General features: G+C 38.1%; 1 protein-coding gene and 1 pseudogene across 6 annotated transcripts in view; both read left to right on the top strand.

The window, feature by feature from the left end:
- ZNF385B (zinc finger protein 385B) overlaps positions 1–18,563 on the top strand; it is a 366,382-nt gene that overhangs the window by 284,968 nt on the left and 62,851 nt on the right. The gene's annotated exons all lie outside the window — the stretch shown is intronic.
- On the top strand, positions 82–14,397 carry LOC102477444 (protein maelstrom homolog; annotated as a pseudogene).

Genomic DNA, 18,563 nt, shown 5'->3' on the forward strand with positions numbered 1-18,563 from the left:
AGCATTTTCACTGCAGTAATGCCAGACATTTAAAATATCTCACAATACAATGCAAACAGATTTCAAACTGAAATTGTAAAAATGTTGCAAAAGATGCAGAATTTCATGAAGATGGTGAATGTGATGTTAGAAAACTGCTTGAATCTAAACCACTGGAAAGTGAGTTAATTTAAGCAAAGAAGAGTAACAAGGTTGGTGATAGAAAGGCCATTCCAAACAAAAGGTTTTGAATATAAAGTGAACAATAGGAACTTTGGAGCAATTATGAATCTCTTTTTAAAAATTTAAATATATTTGGGGCCGGAAGGTGGCTTGGTGGTTAAGGGTGCTGGACTCCCACATGGCCGACTGTGGTTCAAGTCCCAGACCTGGCAGCTTGCTTTCTCTCTCTCTCTCTCTCTCTCACACACACACACACACACACACTCACACTCATTCACTCACTCACTCTATCCCTCTCTGGTCAAATTGAAATAAATGAATGAATGAATAAATAAAGTTAAATAAAATAATTTAAAAAATAAATATATTTAGATGGTTCAAAAGTCATAGTAGGGCTGGCTCTATGGTGCAGCAATAATTCATTGCTCAAAAGAAACTGGATCCCATGTGGTGACTATTTTGGATCCTTATCCTCATGGACCTGAAACATGCCAGTTGCATGCACAAGTACCCAGAATCTGATGAGCTAGATGACTGGAGGAAGAAGATTCTAGTGTGACCAGACCCTGTGGAGAATGCTTCTTTCTCTCTTGGGTATGTACATACTCTAACATAAACAATTATTTTCTTTTTTGAAAGAGATTTTTGCTATAGGGTGCATGTGCTTGCCAGAGAGACAGAGACAGAAAGCAAAGAATTACCTCCCCAGGGGATGACCATGCTGCAATAGCTTCTCCTCTATTATCCTCTCCGGATCTTGGACAAACATGTACACGTGCTCATATGAGATTTAAGCCACCAGGTCCAGGACTCGAACCACAGTTGATTACATGGGAGTCCAACGATGTAACCATTACACCATCTGCTGGTTCCAAATTTTTTAAAAGCCATAGCAGCTGAGTCCCAGACATCATGGTGGTAAAGGTAGAAGGGTGCCGCTGAATAATACTGGAACCACATGGGAGGCATGGGTTTGGAGCCCAAACGCACAAGGCATGCTCATGCACAGGCATGATCCTTGCTGACTGGAAGACCTACAGAAGGATCAAGCCATGGTGATACTCTGTCAAAGGGGCCTAAGGAAAGGAGAGCAGGGAAGGAGGGAGGGAGGGAGGAAGGGCAGAAGGAAGGAAGTTTTTGAAATTCTTGCTCCATCCCATTCCTATCCTCCAGCCCATTTCCTATTTATAACCACCTTAAGGCTTTCTGTGCATCTTTCCAGGGTTTGTTTCTGTGAATATAAGTGATTATGAATATAAATCTTATTTCTTCCCTTTTCTACATAAAAAATATGGCATATTATTTATACTTCCTCGTGTCTTCCTTTTTTTGGTAATTTTTTCTTTATGATCAAGCATGTGCATGTATACGTGAGAGAGAGGAGGGAGATGAGCACTCTCTACTGTGGATCTGATCACACTTGATTTCCTTTCGCCAGTCTTCTAGCCCTTTATGTTTTGAGCTCTTGTATCCATACCCAGTGTGTTTCCAGCTAACCAAGCTGGGCTGGGGATTTGAGCCACTGTTAGCATGTGGATTCCAGCTTATCTTGAGCAGTACGTCATTGCTATACCCAGACCCAACCCTGCCTTTCATTGTTTAACCTAATAATATGTCCTGGAGAATATTCCCTATCAGAATATAGAGAGCAATCTTGTTCTTTTTGGGGGTTTTGTTTATTTTGTTTTGTTTCGTTTTGCTTTAATTTGCTAGTGGGCAGGTGTGCTTGCAGGAGAGAGACAGACAGAAGGGGAGAGAGGGGGAGAAAGCACCCTCATCCCATGGAGGATGGCCTTCTCTTACATTCTCCTTTCAAGATTTTAGACACATAAGCACACACGCCTAGCATGTTTTTTCAGGCCAAACTGCACAGTTGGTCTTGTGGGATCCAGTCACCTCAACTACCAAGCCACCAGCTGAATGTTTTAATATTCTTTTTTTTTATATATACACAAATTGGTAGGAGAAGATATCATGTTCAAATTTCTGGATCTTGTTAACATATTACCTTACATGGCAAAAGAGAATTGAGGTAGCAGATGGAATTAGGGGACTAATCGACTACCTTTAAGATAAAAAGGTATCTTTGGATTTACTTGAAGGCCCCATACAATCACAAGGGTTCTTAAAAATAGAAGAGGGAGGGGCCAGCAGTTAGCGTAATGGCTATGATTCCCACATAGTTGACTGTGGTTCACGTCCCGGACCAGGTGGCTTAAAACTCACGCTGGGCGCGTGTGCGTGCATGCCCAAGATCCCGAGAGGAGAATGGAGGAGAAGGGATTGCGGCGTGACCATCCCCTCTGGGGGGTGATTTCTCGCTTTCTATCTCTATGTCTCTCTGTCTGTCTGGTGAGCACACACACCCTATCGCCAAAACCTCTCCAAAAAAAAAAAAAAAAAAAAAGGATAGTCTTGCCAGTACCTTGATTTTAGCCCTACAGTACTGACATCAGACTTCTGACCTCTAGATTTATAAGATAATTAGTTTTTGTTGTTGTTGTTGTTATTGTTTTTAGAGAGATTTTTTGCTATAAGGTGTGTGTGCCCACCAGAGAGAAAGCGAGAAATTACCCCCCAAGGGGGATGGCCACACTACAATCCTTTCTTCTCCATTCTCTTTTGGGATTTTTGGCAGGCATGCAGACACACACCCAGTGTGAGGTTTTTGTTTTTGTTTTTGTTTTTGTTTTTGTTTTGGAGAGATTTTCACTGTAGGGTGCGTGTGCTCGCCAGACAGAGAGAGACATAGAGACCGAAAGTGAGAAATCACCCCCCAGGGGGGATGGTCACGCCGCAATCCCTTCTCCTCCATTCTCCTCTCGGGATCTTGGGCATGCACGCACACGCGCCCAGCGTGAGTTTTAAGCCACCGGGTCCGGGACACGAACCACGGTCGACTACGTGGGAGTCCAGCGACATAGCCATTACGCTAACTGCTGGTTCCCCCCAGTGTGAGTTTTAAGCCACCAGTTCTTTGACTTAAACTGTGGTCAGCTATGTGGGAGTCCAGCAACATAAACATTATGCCATATGCTGGTTCCAAATTTGTGTTATGTTATTTTTAAGTCACTAATTTGTGAAATTTGCTAAGAAAGTTATAGAAAACTAATAGCTTATGTGTGAATTTCAAAAGCTTAGAAAGTCCCTTGTAGGTAGTCCCTTGTAGATAGACCCTTAAGTTGTATTTCTTCTCTTCTTATTTCATTAATTTTTGGTGTCAGTAAGTGACAGAGCTAGGATATAAATCTAAGTCTCTTGCCTCTAAGTCTACAGCTCTTCCTATTATATTATGTTGCCTACCACAACTTCACTAATTTTCTGACCATATATTGAGCTCCTCTATGACAAACACTGTGATAGAGTCCAGTAGCAACTTTTACTAGCAAACAGTGTGAATAAAAATGCATAAAGTTTGTCCTTTCATGGAACTTTTCAGAACAGAGTCCAAATATTCTACTCTATATTTTTATATTTTACACATAGAGGCAGCATGATGTAGAACACTGGATGAATTCTTTGAGCATGAATTTAAATTCTAATTCTAAACTTTACACTGGGAATCAATTTCCTCTTGTGTAGTACAAGAGGACTTCAAAAAGCTCATGTAAAAATGGAAATAAAGTACCAGTTTATCTTGGTGTTAAGTTTTTTTTAAATCCATGCATAATTTTTTCATAATAGGCATTTTGGATGAACTTTTTAAAGATTTTTTTTTGTATGACCTAAAATGGATTACATGATCTTTGGGAAGGCCATGCCCAATCTATGATTTGAAATTATTTCCATGTTATTTTTGCTAGGAGAACAAGATATAAACACCTCCACCTGGCAAACGAAATAGCTAAAATCCAGAAAGAACTTCAACTTAGACTTTTTATTTGTTTCATGAGTTGGGTAGAGAAGAAGCATGAAAATTTTCTTTCATGCTCTGTAGTTGCTCTGGAAGTAGGTTCAGCTTTGACCTGAATTCCATTCATTGTCAGCCATTTTCTTGGTACTGACTGATAGGGACATGAACAAATGTGCACCTATGAGCTTGTGACCACCAGCTTCTTGTCACCACTCAAAAACTCTGTTGACAATAAAGAAAGAAATTAAATTTCTGAGTCATGCTTAGACTCTGGATAGCAAAGCCACAAAGTTTAGATGGCAAATTCACAAATGTGACATATATGCATTCTTGGTGTTCAGTAATGGTGCTATAATCTGCATAGCTGAGCTCTGAAACAGCTTTTTTACTTGCGGAAGAGTTTATTATTTTATAATTACCCTATTTACATTTTAATGTAAGAATTAAGAAGATGCTCATCCTTATTTTCTTTAATAACATTTCTAAATCAGCCTGAGACTGAACTGGCTTCACTCTTCAGTGTAGAAAATATGTTTATTGAAAAATCTGGAAGGCAGATTTGCACAGTAAACAGACTTCATGCTGCAGTTCTCTATTACCCATATAAAATCTACCAGGGTAGGCCTCATGCATTAAAATTCAATGTGACCTACTTAAGTGTCCTGTAGCCCCCTTTGTCCAGCTTTTATTATCTCAGTAGAACTCCACTGTTGGAAAGCAAAATGCTACAACTTTCTTTACACAATACAGAGTTATGTAAATGAGCAGGCATTAATCACAAACATTTCCCAAAAGGACCTTTATAAATTAACACCATTAACATTGCCAGGCGTCAGGCACTGAAGTCCAGGAATAAGATGCTTCCCAACTGAGTCCCAGACATTTGCACAAATGTGTGCAACACCTAAATCCATCGTTTCTTTGTGATTATTGTTTCTTTTCTAACGTGGTGCAAACTGATGAGAGTGTCCTAAACCGGAATACCCTTTTATTCTCCAAAAAATGACTGCACTCCAATTGCATCTGATCAGAAATTGATAAGACTAAATTTGAATCTAATTTACCTTTTAGCTGGGATGTACCATTAAGAGATAAGACTTGCAAGGAAATGAGCTAACATGCACTTAGAAATTTTTCTTTGCGGCTACTATTTCTCTTATTTAGGTTAGGTTGGAAATTGGTGGGTCCCAAATAAGTTCTAATTTATAAATTTCAGTTGCTTGGAGAATAGTAGCAGAAAGGTGAAAGAAACTGACCCTTAAATAGATTTATACACAAAAGCGAGATAACTTGATTCTCTCATGTTTAAGAAGATAGATGATATTATTATCATCCCACCAGTTTATTATAAATACCCTTAATAAATAACTAGGTCCTTTATGCTAAATAGGCAAATCAAGGGAGTGCATAATGATCTTTTTAATCTGGTTTTATGTAGTCTAATTCAGGAATTGATCCTGAAATGTTGGCACACGGCATGAATACATAGCTGATTAAGCATGGGATATAGTGTTCCTAAGTGTTGACCCCTAGGCTTCCATTACTCACTTGGAGCCAACCAATTTGATTTTTAAACTTTAAAATATTACCCTCTGAATAGCATCATAAACACTAAATCACTTAGTTTATGTTTTATTTATTTTCTCTTTTTGTTTTTGACTTTTGGCTATCTAGTATCTCTTTCATTTTATCCCTGTTACTTTTGCTGTGTTCTATTTCCCCATGTTTGAAGACCTAGAAAGTGATGACCTGTTGCCTTTCATTGATTTATGTTAGAATGATTAAGTACAAATGGGCAACCAAGTGAGGGTATGCCTAGAAGTAAAAATGATAGAGTTGCTAACCATTTTGCCAACATTTCTTTGGGCAACCTGACTCTTCTATTCTTCACTTTAAATCTCTGAAATTTTGTAAGTGCCAATTGCAATGATCATCCTCAATTCCCACATGATGGCAGTGAGTGTGCAATTGATATGTCTGCAGTACCACCTCACTCTGCATTTTGCATCTTTGTCATCTTAGCAAATTTGGATAAGGGCACTTAAGTTATGTCTTCCAGGATCTTTCTACCTATATCTCTTTCTTTGATATTAATTTTATTTCCACTTTTGATTTCTTTAGCAATTAATATAATATAAATTCTCACCTGTTTTGTGTAAACAAACTGCTCCCATCCACCCTCTCCCATCCAAGAGGCCTTAAATCTCTCTCTGCTAGAGGCCCAGCCTGGCATTCTTTGTCACCCAGCAGAGACTTCAGCAGCCATGAGATTAAGCAGAAAGCCACAACTCTGGGTCCCACTAAACTCCCTTTCCTTGTGCTGTTGGCTGATCCTTCATCTCCTTTGGCCACCAGGCTTAACGCCACCTCTTCACCAGCTGCCGTGAGGCAACAAGTCCCCACAGCAGCTGTGTTTTTTCTCTGAGAAATCAGAGCGGCTGGGAAATAGAAACCCCATTAGATATCATGTTCGAAGATTTCCCTCACAGCAAAAGTAAATGGATTAACTTTTTTATCTGTCATTATATAACAGTCTTCTGTGGGATTCTGCATTTTGGTATTGATGGCTTAGTGCTTGTTTTTCACTCCAGAAATTCCATTCATATGTGATCCAAGTGTTTCTCTTCTCTTGTATTCTCTTCAAATCATCACATCCCTTTGTTCTCTATCTGATTTTCTATTCTCCCTCTCCAACTGGTCTCTTCTGTAACTGCTTCCTCCATAGTGGGCACAAAGATATAGCAAATGCAGTATTTTTCCCGTCTTGAATATTTGTAGCATCTGTATTAAACATTTTAGTGTAATAACTATGCTTATTTAAACGTAGAGGAATTTCACTTAAAAAGTCTCTACAGGGCCCACATGTGGTGTGATGGTTAGTGCATGAATCCCACTCACGTGACTGACTCTGTGGTTTGAGTCCCAGACCTGACAGCTTAAAAGACATGCCTAGCGTGTGTGCATACATGCTCAAAATCCCCAGAGGAGAATAAAGGAGAAGGGATTGCAACATGGCCATCCCCTCTGGGGATGATTTTTCATGTTCCCTCTGATGGTCTCTTTTTAGTGAGAACACACGCACTATGGCAAAAATCTTTTAAAAATAAAAATTGAAAGGGCCCTAGGAGGTTAAAAAGTCATATTGAACATAGTACTTACAGTCCTAATCGACATGCTATTAAAAAAATAAGTTTATGTCCTATTGTTTGAGTCCCAGACCTGACAGCTTAAAAGACATGCCTAGCGTGTGTGCATACATGCTCAAAATCCCCAGAGGAGAATAAAGGAGAAGGGATTGCAACATGGCCATCCCCTCTGGGGAAGTAAATGGATTAACTTTTTTATCTGTCATTATATAACAGTCTTCTGTGGGATTCTGCATTTTGGTATTGATGGCTTAGTGCTTGTTTTTCACTCCAGAAATTCCATTCATATGTGATCCAAGTGTTTCTCTTCTCTTGTATTCTCTTCAAATCATCACATCCCTTTGTTCTCTATCTGATTTTCTATTCTCCCTCTCCAACTGGTCTCTTCTGTAACTGCTTCCTCCATAGTGGGCACAAAGATATAGCAAATGCAGTATTTTTCCCGTCTTGAATATTTGTAGCATCTGTATTAAACATTTTAGTGTAATAACTATGCTTATTTAAACGTAGAGGAATTTCACTTAAAAAGTCTCTACAGGGCCCACATGTGGTGTGATGGTTAGTGCATGAATCCCACTCACGTGACTGACTCTGTGGTTTGAGTCCCAGACCTGACAGCTTAAAAGACATGCCTAGCGTGTGTGCATACATGCTCAAAATCCCCAGAGGAGAATAAAGGAGAAGGGATTGCAACATGGCCATCCCCTCTGGGGATGATTTTTCATGTTCCCTCTGATGGTCTCTTTTTAGTGAGAACACACGCACTATGGCAAAAATCTTTTAAAAATAAAAATTGAAAGGGCCCTAGGAGGTTAAAAAGTCATATTGAACATAGTACTTACAGTCCTAATCGACATGCTATTAAAAAAATAAGTTTATGTCCTATTTCCAGAATTTTTAGACACTACATTTTATGGTAGTTTTCCCTAACTAATGTGTTGGGCAAAACTTTAAACATCTGTCTTCCAAGAACTGACCCTCCATACATGACCACCATGATACATGTGTAAAACATAGAAACACATATCAACTCTATAGATTCAGTGTTCCCTCCCTTATATATTCATGTACGGTCACTGCCTAACATCCATACACAGCTACTCAGTTTTTCTTGAAAGGTCTTGGAATACATAGCAGCGCCTGTAGTGCATACATGTATACTGTATTTATATCATTGTATATATAGACAGTCCCTGACTTACAATAGTTCAACTTAAATTTTTTTTTTTTATTTTATAATGGAGTAGCACTGTTGCAATAGCAATATACTTTGAACTTGATCTTTTCTTAGACTAGCAATATGTAGACTATGAGATATTCAATACTTCATTATAAATTACTTTTTTCTTTTTTATTTAAATTTATTTATTTACATTCATTCACTGTACATCATGACAACATACAAAATGAGATTTTTCCATCCAAAGTACACTGTATATTGGCTCGGTCAAGCACATAAGCATACATGTTATCATCAACAAATAATTTTCCATTTCTTGTTTTCTGTATGTTTTGCTTTATTTTCCTTGTCCTTTTTTTAAAAGATAATTTTGCCCAACTGTAGGCTAATATAATTGTTCTGAGCATGTTTAAGGCAGGCTAGGCTAAGCTATGATGTTCAATAAGTTAGGTGTACAAATGCATTTTGTACTTAAGGATATTCTTAATTTATGATGTATTTATTGGAATGAACCTCCATCTAGTCTAGATGTATCTACATACAATGTGAAAGTTGTGTGTGTATAGGTGTGGTGTGTTCATGAGTACTGATATCTTGCTCATTAGGTTTTACTTATGCTAATAATGGCCTTAGAAACAAAATAAATCATGGAAGTTGGTCCTCCCTGGAAAACGAGTTTATGAAAAGGGGGTTTGGAGTAAGTTTCACTCAAACTGAACTCTGCAGCAGCTGATTAAGTAAAGAGATACCACAGTGATAATGATCTCATTCTTTGTTGGCAACTGAAAAGCTAGTTGTAAAGTTTACATCTGCTGTTAAGTAGTATGAATTATTAGATAAATAAATAATATTATAAGTTTGAAAAACCAACTAGTTCTGTCATGAACAAAGGTACTGAAAATGGAAGTAATCAATAGCATCAAATAGAAATCTAGAAAATGATAGCCTGCTTTTGTCAAACATTTTACATTTTTCTCATAAATAAGCCTATTTATATTGATTCTTAGGTTTGGAGGGTAGTGAAGCAGATAGGAGGTAATTAAAAGCATAAATCTCAAGAGCTTGGGAAGGTAATTCTCTGCTTTGCAGACAGAGCTGACAAAATGATGAACATTTTTTGCTTCACCATGACAGAAATATAGCGTGATTACAGGGAGCAGGGACATACCATACTAAAAGTTTTATTCAATAGCTGCTGCTTAACAAAACTCTTAACAAAAGTTAGCTTCACTGAAGCATATAGTAGCTACTTACTAAATTAAAAGAAAAAAAAAGAACTCGTTTCTGAAGTAGCACAAAAATATTACAAAAATGGCACAATCTTTCTTAGCATTAACTATTTTAAGTGAGATATTTGGGTAATTTAGGATGAATTTTAAATTCATCAACAAGAGAAGAGAAGACTGTGGTATAAGTGAAGTTCAAAAGAAATATTATGACTTAGACTCATCAGGTCTTCTATTTAACCAATGGGAAAATTAAGCAACAGATATAATTTAATTTTTTTTCTTTAAACACAAAGATGCTTCACATGACATGTTACTTTAGCTACTTACTTATGTTCAAGAGTACTCAGAGTTGGATGATCAGCATAACATGATGTAAAAAATGGTAATTGTAGATGTTAAAGGAAGATACCAGCATCCTCTCCTACTTATCAGAATATATTCTCAATGGAAAACCATTAGGCATCTATGATTTTCAGTCAATATTACATGCTTTAGTACATATCCATTAAATATTCATCTGATGATGAAATATTAGTAACCTTTAAAAAATACAATAGGTGTCCTTTTTTTCTGTGTAAATCTCCTGTGTTAATAACTCATTTAGTGAAAAGTAAAAGATTCCTGAAAGAACTTTTAGGTAATTTTGTTGATTTTTTTTCATCTAAAAGTTGTCTTGACACTTAAGAGTTGAAAAACTTCCAAGTTTGTGTGTTTTCCTTCCTCACCTGGTATGGATTTCTTTAGTTAAGGTTATTTGCAAAATCCATAACTATAATACAATGTTTCATTCAGTTTTTGTGGAATTTTTCAACTATATTTAACATATAAAAAAAACAGGTTGAATTTCTAGGTTGAACACTTGTAGGTTTCCAAAATGATCAGTAACTGGCTTAAAGTTTATATGCAGGCTTTATTTGGGACATACTTGGTTTCCCATAGCTTCTCTTTTATTCTTCATGCTGGAGTGGGCAATTGGCTATAATTTTCTCGACCATTACAATAAGAAAAAGATATTATTTGTGTAAGAGAACAAAAAAAGAAGCTAGATGGGAAAAAAAAGAACTTATTTACTGTACTCCTTTCAAGTAAGTGGCTGATTTAATACTGTTCAGAACATTCTGCAGAAGAGGTGGTTTTTAGTTACTTACATTTTCTGAGAAGTATGCTGCCCTGGTGGCCAGAGAACTTTAGATTTGGTGGGTCAGCATAAAAAGACGTTTTCTGGGGGGAGTCTAACAGGCTATAAGGAATTTTTATGATATGTGTCTTGAGTTGGGGGAAGCACAACACATGAGGAACTATTGCTTTGGCCAATTGCTAAAATTTCAAGGTAGGAAAACTTTATTGGGAAAACATTGTAGCTAGTTAATGTGAATGCTTCAAGGGGAATAAAGAGGCAGTGAACTTTGCCAGAAACAGAAAGCTGTCAAATAGTTTCTGCCTAGAAACAAGATCTGAAAAACACAATAACTGACCTGGTCATCTACAGGGGGAAACAAAATGAATACATTTTGATGTTAACTATTTGATGTAGACTAAAGGGCAATGTAAATTTAGGAAAGGAGATGGCACGTGGGCTAAAGTACTCACAGGTGGAAAGTTAGCACTTGATTAATGCTCACCCTTCTGCCAGGCCCTAAACTAGATACTATCTCTGTGTTATTATCTCTGTATTTACACAAAAGTTCCTGGAAAAGGTGATGTCAAAAAAGACTCAAGAGAATCAGGATTCAAGGAAGAGAGCATTGAAGATCTATAAAATGTGAGATCAAAAACAGGGCTTGTTAATGATACGGTCCATGGATAGGCTGAAGGGGATCTCTTTTAGAGATTGGCTTTCTTTCTTTCTTTCTTTCTTTCTTTCTTTCTTTCTTTCTTTCTTTCTTTCTTTCTTTCTTTCTTTCTTTCTCTCTCCTCCTCTTCCTCCTCCTCCTCCTCCACTTTCTTCTTCTTTCTTAATGTTTTTGCTACATGGCACATGTGCCTGCTGAAGAGAGACAGTGAGAGGGGAAATGATAAATCACTCTCCAGGGGCATGGCCACACCACAATCTCTTCTCCTCCATTCTCCTCCTGGGATTTGGGGCACACACACATACACACACACACACACACAGCATAATTTTCAAGCGGCCAGGTCCAGGACTTGAATAGATAGTCGGCCATGTTGAAGTCTAGTACCTTAACCACTATGCCACCTGCTGGCTCCTAGACTGGTATTTCATCTTACTTAAATCTTTTTTTTTTTCTTTTTTTGCCTTAGGGCACATGTGCTCACTAGAGAGAGACAGACAGAGACAGTGAGAGGGGAAATGAGAAATTATTCCCTGGGGGGATGGCCACACTGCACACCCTTCTCCTCCTGGGATCTTGTGCATGTATGCATGGGCCTGGCATGATTTTCAAGCCACCGGGTCTGGACTCAGACTGTAGCTGGCCATGTGTAAGCCTAGCAACGTAACCACTATGGCATCTGCTGGCCCTTGTCTCAATCTCTCTCTCTTCTATTTTAAAGAATTATTTTATTTAACTTTATTTATTTATTTAATTTGACCAGAGAAGGACAGAGTGAGAGAGAGAGAGTGAAAATGAGAAAGCAAGCTGCCAGGTCCGGGCCTCGAACCACATTTGGCCATGTGGGAGTCCAGCACCTTTAACCACCACACCACCTGCTGGGCTCAACCTAAATCTTTTAAGAAGAGAAACCTTAGTCTTTGTTTTCCCTTCACTTTAGTTCTGTGTTCTAGAACACATCAAGAGTAATTGTTGTATTCACTACTCAGAAAATAGACCTAGTGACTAAGTATTCCTAAGAATTCTTCACATTTTTAAGGTTCTGACTTTTGGCTGTGAGGATATGACTGAACTCTTACTCATTTGTTTTTTCTTTAGAGTGAAAAGTTTCTTAGCTCTAGTAATTTTGTTTTTTACTGAAGTAATGATATACCTAACAAAACCTGATACCCATTGCAAACAGTTAACATTCTTCTCTCTGTAGGATAAAAGAACTTTCAGAAATAACTATGAAATGACATAAATAACAAGAGCCATAAAAGAAATTCAGAAACGTTTTTTATTAAAGTTTGTTTTTACACAGGAAGTCAGGCATGCTTGTACCAAAGCAGCATGTTTCATCTATAGATATGTCAAATTTGTCCCTATAATGTGATCAAGCTCTCCTTGTAGACAATTTTGGCTTTTGAACATTTTTGGCCATGCAAGCTACCTTCTCTTTGTGAACAGCATTTCCTCCCTGGTGAAGTTGGCTGCCTTAAATATACTCTCCAAGAAAGAATTATGGCATATTTCCACAATTTTATAAATCCTGGTGAAATCCCATAAGAATTTTGGTTTCACTGACAGGCTACAAGTGATTCTAATCATAAGATTCCTATTTCGCACTTAGAATTTGGGCATGACCATGGGACCAGCAGTTAGTGTAATGGCTATGTCGCTGGACTTCCACGTAGTCAACCGTGGTTCAAGTCTTGGACCTGGCGGCTTAAACTCATGCCGGGTGCGTGTGCGTGTGTGCCCAAGATCCCAAGAGGAGAATGGAGGAGAAGGGATTGCGGCATGGTCATCCCCCCTGGAGGGTGATTTCTCACTTTCTATCTCTCTGTCTCTCTCTGTCTTTCTGGCGAGCGCACGAGCCCTATAGCGAAAAACTCTCCAAAAAAAAAAGAAAAAAAGAAAAAGAATTTGGGCATGACCAAGCAACCATGTTACAGAACCTTTATAGATTTATGCTTCCAAACCCAAGGAACTGGCCACATATCTACTGCAGGTCTGGTGATAGATCCAGCATCAACTGGTGTTTGGGCATATAGCAAAGACATCAGAAGCCAGGCAAGATTCTGATTTCCTCATTGTAGGGAATATATCAGCAAAAACTTCTGAAGGCACTCTCTTGAGACCTGGGTTTGAAGCCTCCTTAAATGTGGCCATGTGAGATTATTCTAGCAACACAAGATTCAAGAAATGGCATGAAGAAAATGACATTGGAGCAGCAGGTAGTGCATAGTTAAGGTGACATGGTCAACTGAGCAGTTCAAGTTGGAAAGCACCCTGGGCACATGTGCACATGTGCCTCAAATCCCAAAAGGCAAATAAATGGAGGAGAAGGAATTGCAGAGAGGCCATCCCCCTAGGGGGTGATTTATCACTTTCCTCTCTCTCTCTTTCTCTTGGTTTCTCTCTCCAGCAAATGCATGCACCTTATAGCTAGCAAACTAAAGAAGGAAGAAAGACAGAGAGAAAAGAAAAAGAAGAAAGAAAGAAAGAAAGAAAGAAAGAAAGAAAGAAAGAAAGAAAGAAAGAAAGAAAGAAAGGAAGGAAGGAAGGAAGGAAGGAAGGAAGGAAGGAAGGAAGGAAGAAAGAGAAAGAGAGAAAGAAAAAAGGAAATGAAAAGACATTCTTTTCCATGTGTTAGCTGTTCACAAGGTGCTTGCATACTGCATCAACAATTCTCTGGCCACTCTATTTGGAATACAGCTCCCAGAAGCTCAGGTTTCACAGCAAGATTATGAGGGCAGCAACAGTGTGACATCCAGAATGGTTGTGTTGAGAGCTTTACTAGAGGGTACGGGCTGAAAATCCAGGATAGTCTCATTTCAACTATTCTAGTCAGGAACAAAGATCAAAGACACTGACTGTTGATTACCCATCTGGGGTGAATATTTCTGACCAAAACGGTGGTGTTCAGATGAGGATTATCTTGCACCTTCAATTCTCCAGCAATATCCACAGGTTCTCCGACGGTGAGACTTCACTCTCACCTCACATGTTGCAGAAAGATGGACCCAAATCTTTATCTTCTTTATCTTAATGATGGTATCTTTTCAATTTCTGGAGAAATGGCATGCCCAACCTCTGTTTTGACTATAGCCATATTGAACAAGCAGATCATTTCAATGATAAATGTCACTACTGTGAAAACTAATTGGTAAGGCAATTCTGTTTCACAGATTCTACCACTACTATAATATTTCATTTTCTCCTTTGTTTCCTAATAAAGTACATAATAGCTTAAAAAGAGGCATAAATTTCTTTTTTTTTAAAGAGATATTTTTGCTATAGGGCATGTGTGCTTGCCTAAGAGACAGAGAAAGAGAAAGTGAGAAATCACCCCTCCCAGAGGGGATGGCCACAGTGCAATCCCTTCCACTCCATTCTCCTCTTGGGCACACATGCATCATCTACAAAAAGAATATTGTGTTATGCATTTTTGATTTTCTACCTACTAGTTTTTCCTTTTTTGAGATTTTACACACATGCGCACACACACACATATGTACATATTTTTGATTGGCAACACCTTTTTGTAACTCAGTTTTTATATACTGCCCCATAACCTATTTACCTTGTTTATATAGATTCATGTGTCTATCCATCATTTTTTCCCAAGCTCATACCCCCAGCACCTCATGCAGTCTCTGGTATGTATAGTTCCCTCTCTACTTCTGTGCCTTCAAATCTTTTATCTTCTGCCATCAAGTGCAGACATTTGACATATGTTAAGTGGGGACATACAGTGTTTGTCTTTCACACTCTGGCTTATTTAATTTAGCATTAAATCTTCTAGATTTGTCCACTTTGTGTCAACTGACAAGATCCTTTTTATCTTTGACAATGCCCACTGAATATTTTCTGAGAAGTAGCTTTCATTATCTATGAACTCTATACTTAAAGTGATTACCTGGTTTTTTGTTCTGGAAAGAAAGAGCATTCTATATTATGAGAGACACCTAAGAAATTCTTTTATATGATGGTTCCTTTTTCAGTTTGGGGGGTTTATTAGATTTTTTTTTTTTTGTCATAGGTCACATGCGCTCACCAGAGAGACAGAGAGAAGGAAAGGGGAAGATGACCACTCCACAATCTCTTCTCTTCATTTATTTGCCTTTCGGGATTTGAGGCACTCATGCACAAATGCCCAGTGCATTTTTCAAGCTGCCAGATCCAGGACTTGAACTGCCCAGCTACTCATGTGGGATCCTGTCACCTTAACCTCTACTTCTTGCTGGCTTATAATAGTTTATTTTAATTAATTAATTTTTTGGAGAAGCTTTTGGTTTTTTTGTTTGTTTGTTTGCTTTTTGCTATAGGGCATATGCACCCACAAGAAAGACAGAGAGAGACAGAGAGACAGAAACCAAGAAATCACCCTCCAGGGAGGATGGCCACACTGTAATCCCTTCTCCTTCATTCTCCTCTCGGGATCTTGGGTACACGTGCACACGCCCCTGACGTGAGTTTAAGCCACCAGGTCCAGGACTCGAACCACGGTTGACTACATGGGAGTCCAACGACATAGCCATTACACTAACTGCTGATCCCAATAGTTTATTTTTAAATGTCACAATTTTTTTTTATTATCTTTTCCTTACGTCACTTGAGTGGAATGAAAAATTCTAGATTTATTAAAGTTGTTGGGTTATTTGTTATACTTTTGTAAATTCAATTATTTAAACCAACAATGTGTCCCTTATAGTCTTGTAAACTAAAAAAATTAAAGATTAATTTATACATTTACACAGATGGTCATAGAAGGAGGTATTAACATCTGTAAATGGTGGGAAAATGATGGCTGTTTATATTTGTAAAAGCTCAGAATAGAGTGAGTTTACAGATGTAAATTTAAAAATACAAAATTTGAATATCTGAAAGACATTCTTTTCAAGTTAGCTTTCTAGAGATTTAGATACTGAATAATTTTCTTTTGCATAAATTCATTTTTATGATTGCAGTAAATTCTTATTAATTTGGACTACATTAATTAGAGGTTTATGGTAATTGAGGTATAGGTGAATTGTACTTTAGTCCACATTCTCTCTTCAAAGTTATTCCAGATGATTGTTGCAAAGGAAGTTTAAGCACAGCGATTTAGGAAATCAACAGAACCAACATTTTCAAGCATACTTAAGCATTTATGGGCTCTCACTAAAACACAAGCAGTGATATAATTTGGAATAATTCTGAATGGATTTTAACAAATCATTTAAGAACTTCTGGTAGCTAATGCTTACCAGCTAAGAAAATCTCTTACAAAATGTTTTACTTTTTGGACTTTTTAATCATTTCATTATGTCTACTAGCCAAAATAGTCAATGTTAATAAGGGTGTGTGTGTGTGCATGTGTGTGTGTGTGTGTGTGTGTGTGTGTAATAGTTTAGTTCATTTTTAACACCCATCATGCCATGATTCATAAGGAATAGGTTCCAGAAGCTCAGGCTCCTTTCCGTTGGTTCTCACAAAGTGTGCTTCTCTGGGTGGAGCAGGCTGCTGCTTCAGTTGAGCCCAGATACCTTTCTCTTTGGCTTCCTTCTGTTTCTAGTCATTTTACTTCACACAGTTTAGGAAGCTATCTCTGCTCTTAGAATACTCAATATGCTCAATATGCACATTAATTCTCTTGGCTAGAATCTTGCCCTTAACTTGTTCGTTTACAACAATGCCAACAATATGCTGGGTAACATTGTAGACTCTTCCAGTTTTGCCATGGTAACATTCGTGGGGCATTCCTTTTTGAACAGTACCCATTCCCTTGATGTCTACAATATCACCACCTTTCTTGTGGATGTGCATGTATGTCGCCAAAGGAACTACTCCATGTTTTCTAAAAGGCCTAGAGAACATTTATCAAGTGCCTCTCCTCCTTTCTTCTGTCATCATTTTGGTGAATTACTAGAAGATGGCTGTTCTGATCAAAAGGTTTATTTTAAATAATAGTTCAGTAATATCTAATATTATTCCTCTTTTTAAAGAAAATGAGTATTCTTTTCACTTGGTTAACATGTTTCTCAGTCTTCCAGATAGAATGCTTAACCCAGATAATATGTAGATTTATATTTCAGGTCACACAGACATTGTTTTGAGATCTGAATTATCCAATTTAGTTATCTGCGCTGACCAAATTAACTAAATGTTATAGTTTGGATAATGGCTTGTCCCCCGAAATTTTATGTCCTGAAACTGTTTCTGGGAGGTGGTGAGGCCTATGGGTAGTGTTTGGATCTTGGTGATTGCATTATGGCAGCAGTCTCATGAATAGATTAATGATATCTAGGGAGATTCAGGGAGTTCTAGCTCTCCTCAGAAGAGGTTAGTTCCTGTGAGAACTGGTCAATACAAAAGAGAGAGCTGTCCAGAGTTTGCCCTTTCTGCACATACCTGCTGTCCTCAGTGCTCCCACTAGTCATGTTATAGTCTGGCGTGGTACCAGCCTGTGCCTGCAGACTTGCCAGCCAACAGAATTGTGAGTTAGGTGCATAATTCTTTATAAATAATCCAGGTTCAGGTACTTGTGTTAGAAACACAAACATGGACTGAGACACTGAATGATCCGTAAATCACTGATGTGCGTTCTAACCTGGCACTCTATCTTTTTATGTTTTATTATTTATTTATTTATTTATTTTGAAGAGTTTTTTGCTATAGGGCACATGTGCTCACCAGAAAGGCAGAGGGAGAGAGAGAGACAGAAAGTGAGAAATCACGGGGGGGATGGCCACACCTCAATCCCTTCTCCTCTATTCTCCTTTTGGGGTCTTGGGACTCTCTTGATAGACAAGTGATTAAAATATTGTATATAAGAATGAGTTTCCCAATAATTAAACCATTGATTTGTTATGACTCTGATCATTCCACACTAATACTTGTCAAGCAGCCGGACACCCCAAAATCATGCTGACCCTTATTTTGGTCCATCAGCTCTAGTCATGGTTTTATACTCTGTGTGACCAATTGGTGCACATGGCTAATCCTTTCATATTTTGTATGTGTATGTATCATCCAGGCAGAAACAAATCAGACGTCTGGAATGAGTGGGATTATGGCCACTGTTGCTACCAGAATTTTCACTCTTTTAGACACTCAGCATCCTCTGAACTCTAAGTTCCTAAGCAATTATGCCCATCTCTATGCCTTGCTCCCATCGCTTGCTATGTTTCAATCACAGTGGCTTTCTTGCATTTCCACAAACCTGCTAAGCCA

Source organism: Tupaia chinensis, unplaced genomic scaffold (assembly GCF_000334495.1).
Source record: "Tupaia chinensis unplaced genomic scaffold, TupChi_1.0 Scaffold000322_1, whole genome shotgun sequence".
Taxonomy (NCBI): Eukaryota; Metazoa; Chordata; class Mammalia; order Scandentia; family Tupaiidae; genus Tupaia; species Tupaia belangeri.